This window comes from Chrysochloris asiatica, unplaced genomic scaffold (genome assembly GCF_000296735.1).
Source record: "Chrysochloris asiatica unplaced genomic scaffold, ChrAsi1.0 scaffold00031, whole genome shotgun sequence".
Taxonomy (NCBI): Eukaryota; Metazoa; Chordata; class Mammalia; order Afrosoricida; family Chrysochloridae; genus Chrysochloris; species Chrysochloris asiatica.
In genome coordinates this window covers 280,176-284,677 of record NW_006408549.1, presented here as the reverse complement: position 1 = coordinate 284,677, position 4,502 = coordinate 280,176, and the positions used below count along the sequence as shown (strand labels likewise).

The following is a 4,502-nucleotide window of genomic DNA, read 5'->3' as shown; positions in this document are numbered from 1 at the left end:
AATTGATTTATTGGTTGATTCATTCATTCAATTATTCATTCACCTGTTAATAACAAATATTGAGAGCCAACTATGTGGCTTTAAAAAGTAGTGAGAGCCAACTACATGGCTTAACAGGAGTAAAGAGACACTTCCAGATGAACTTGAACTTTCAACCTTTCAGTTAGCAACCAAGTGTGTTAACCATTTGCATCACCCAGAGACTCCAAATAAAATATAAAGTATGTGAAATAGTAATAAATGCTCAATAGCAGGAAAAGGGAATAGGTAATGTTGAGTGTAGTGTGCGATTTGACAGAGCTGGGGAGGACCTTGTCGAAAAGGCGATATTTGAGTAAAGACCTGAAGAAGAGGGGTGAGCTGTGCTGATATCTGGGGGTTAAATGGGGAATAGGCACTCAATTACCATGTGGCAAGCAAAAACAATGAAATTGAAAACCCCTGTTTGTTACAATTAATGTTACAATTATCAAAAAAAATAATGAATATAAATATGGACAAATTCCTTATGTGGTCCTTGGTTTTCACCTTCACTGAATAAGGATTTTTTTTTTCTTAAGAAACTACTTTTACTCAATTCTCAATGCTTTTGACAGTCATCACAATGTTCGTTCTATCTCACTGGCCTCTAGAAGGATAACTATCTCTGGCACAGAAGCGTCAGACTATTAGCCTTATAGTTTGTCAATGACAGGAAACAAAAGACTTGACATGTATTCCCTAGTCCCTTGAGCTTTTCCTGGTAAATCAATCGTGGATGTTGAATTAATTGTGGGTTCCTTTTATGTACCTGACCCAGGTACAGCTGTTCCAAATAAGTTCACATTGAAATCAACCAGTATTGAAGGCTTGCTGCTACATTTTCAGAAGCATGTTTTGTTAGCACATAAACTCTAAATGTTGCCTGTAGCAACAAGTGTTCAGATTAAGCCTGATAGGACTGTGAGATGGGTGATTAATTGTACAGAATTTGGAAGTTGAAAAACAGTCTGTCCTCTAGTAACTCATGTGCTTGTCACATCTGCAGCCTTTGAGTCTGAGATGGTATTCTTAATGATAAAAGTCCATGCATGTGGCTGTGACCAAGTTCTCCAGTGACCAGTAATAATAACCACTGGTACTTGTGGAGACTGTTGCTATGCAGAGTTCCACTTCTCTGTCTTGTATGCTCTTAAGAAGAAGACCCTAGGAAGAAAGTGGGGACAACCCATTCCCAGAAGTCATGTGCCTGGCTGGGCCAATCACTTTGCCCTCACTCTTCTTTGGCCATATGCTTCAATAGTTTGATTAAAGTACTTTCCAGCAGAAAGTATCATCTGAATAATTAATCCTAGAAGAAACAAATCTGTAAAATGTACGCAGTTGAATGAAAGGGGTTCTTATTTCAATTCTCTCATTTATGTGGGTAGAAGTCGTGGTATGGTAACGTGGGTTAATACACTGGACTGCAAGGTCAGTTTGAGCTGCAAGGTCAGAGGTCCAAGCTCACCAGCTGCTCCTCAGAAACTCTATACAGGGTTGCTATGAGTCGGTACTGACTCAACAGCACTTAACAGCAACAAAATTTATTTGGGTAACTCTCTGAGTTCCTATTTTCTCATCTGTACACTGGGAGGAATAATGATATCAATCTCATAGGGCTATGCTGTCAGTTAAATGAAATGTTGATGCTCAGTTGTGAAGAACTCTGATTTTGTAAAGAATCATCACTGTCATTAGAATTATGATAATTCATCATCATACAGATGTGATGTACACAGAAATCAACACTTCTGTGCTGAATATATAAGGACATTTAATTCTTATTATTTCATGGTGATGCAGTCTGCTATAGTGAGGGACCTGAAACTATCATATTGTTTTAAATTGTGAATCGAGTGAAAGTTTACAGGCAAAAACAGTCTTACATTCAACAAATCATATACTTTGTTTCATCTCAATGATTGCAATCTGCTCCATGTAGTAAGCGTGTTTCACTTTCTCCCTGTGATTACCCATGTACAAATATCCTCTTTCAAACTCTTATTTTTGTGGGATATATATATATATATATCCCACTCTTCCTCTCATCTCTATTGAGTCCATGTCTCTGTCTGTGTATCTACACACAGAACACTGGTTTCAATGTTGTGTATATATCTCTATTTATTTCTATCCCTTTTAGCCTGTGGATACCTCCCTGTATTTTCATCTATCGTCATCATTCTTCTGCCAACCTTCCTCTTCTTGTATTTGCCCTCTCCCTTCTTGTATATTGCTCTTCCCATGACCCAAATTAATATGTGTCTACCCTCTAGCCAGTGAATCACTCTCCCTTCCCTCTCATCCATGGTAACCATCAAAGAATATTTCTTTTAATATGAAGACCTTTTCTTGAGTTTTCACAACAGTGGTCCTTTTCTGAATGACTAATTTCACTCAGCATAATGTCCTCCAGGTTCATTCATGATATCAGGTGTTTGGCAGAGTCTTCGTTATTCTTCAGTGTTGCATAGTATTGCATTGTGTGTGTGTATCAGTTTTTTTTATCCAGTCTTCCACTGATGGGCATTTAGGCTGTCTCAATCTTTTTGCTATTGTCAATAGTGCTGCGATGAACATTGATGTACATATATCTACTTGTGTTCTGGCTTTTATTTCTTGTGAATATATTCCAAGTAGAGGGATTGCTGGATCATGCGTTATTTCTATTTCCAACTCTTTGAGGAAGCGCCACACCATTTTCCACTGTGGTTGAACCATTTTACAGTCCCACCAGCAATGTAGGAGGGTTCCAGCCTCTCTGTATCCTCTCAAGCATTTGTTGTTTTATTTAAAAACAACAACAACAACAACAACAAATAAAACAAAACACAAAAACAACCCTTTTCTTTTAATGCTGGTGTGAGGTGCTTTGATTTGCATCTTTCTAGGAGCTAAAGATTGTGAGCATTTCTTCATATTTTTGTTGGCTACCTAAATGTCTTCTTTGATGAAGTGTCTGTCCATGTCCTGTGCTCATTTTTAAATTAGGTTATTTGTCTTTTTCTTGTAGAGGTATTATAATTTTCTATACATTTCAGAGATTAGTCTGTTGTCTGATATGTTATTGCAAAATTTTTTTTTTCACATTCTGAAGACTCCCTTTTTAATTTTTTGGCAAAATCTTTTGATGTCTAATTATTAGGAGGTCCCAAACATCTATTTTGTCTTCTACTGTTTGTGTGTGTTTTTAGTTGTGTTTGACAGTGTAGTTAAATCATGTATTAGAGCCACTAAATTTTTCCCAATTTTTTCATTAATGGCCTTTATAGTTCTGGGTTTTACATTTAGGTCTCTAATACACATTGAGTTTGTTTTATATATGGTCTGAAATATAGGTCTTGTTTTATTCTTCTGAAAATGGATTTCCAATTTTGCCAGCACCATTTGTTGAAGAGACTATCTCTTCCCCATTTAATGTGTTTTAGGCCTTTGTCACAGATCAGCTGACTATATGTGGATGGATTTACTTCTGGGTTCTCAGTTCTGTTCCAATGATCTATGAGTCTTTCATTGTACCAATACCAATAACTCAAATGTATCAATTCTTCTACGGTCTTCCTTATTTACTATCCAACTTTTACACGCATATGAGGTTATTGAAAATACCATGGCTTGGATCAGGCACACTTTAATCCTCAAAATGACATCTTTGCTCTTCAACACTTTAAGAAGTCTTGTACAGCAGATTTACCCAATGCAATATGTCATTTGATTTCTTGACTGCTGCTTCCATGAGTGTTGATGGTTGATCTGAGCAAAATGAAGTCTTTGACAACTTCAATCTTTTTTTCCATTTATACTACTCGAAGGTAGTGTTGACATTTTCACAATGTTAAGTCTTCCTGTCTATGAGCATGGTATATTCTTCTGGTTTTGTAAATCTCTTTTGGTTTCATGTAGTAGTGTTTTGTAGTTTCCTTTGTATAGGTCTTTTGTTATTTTGGTTAGATTTATTCTAAGTATTTTATCTTTTGGGTGGCTATTGTACATGGTATTGTTTTCCTGGTTTCCTTTGCAGAGCTGTCTTAATTAGTATAGAGGAATCCAACTGATTTTTGTATACTGATCTTGTACCCTGCCACTTTGCTGAATCTTTCAATGAGTTCCAATAATTTTCTTGCTTAGTCTTTGAGATTTTCCATATATAGGATCATCTGCAAACAGACAGTGTTTCACTGCATGATCATATTGGTTGATGAAGAAAAGGTACTGGACAAAACTCAACATCCATTCCTGATAAAAACATCCAAGAAAATAGAAATTGAAAGCAAATTCCTCAACATAATTATGAGCATTATATACAAATCCAACAGTCAACATTATTCTAAATGGAAAGAAACTGAAAGCTTTCCCTTTGTGAACAGAAACATGACAAGGATGTTGTTGCCACTTGCTAGGTAGGGATCTCACACTCCACTCATACTCTTCCTTCTTGATGGTCATGGAATCATCTGTTCCTGGAATGAAAGATAAACTAC

General features: G+C 36.4%; 1 pseudogene; it reads left to right on the top strand.

Moving 5' to 3' along the window:
• Positions 1–270: 270 nt before the first annotated feature.
• LOC102813129 overlaps positions 271–4,502 on the top strand; it is a 21,670-nt pseudogene continuing 17,438 nt past the window's right edge.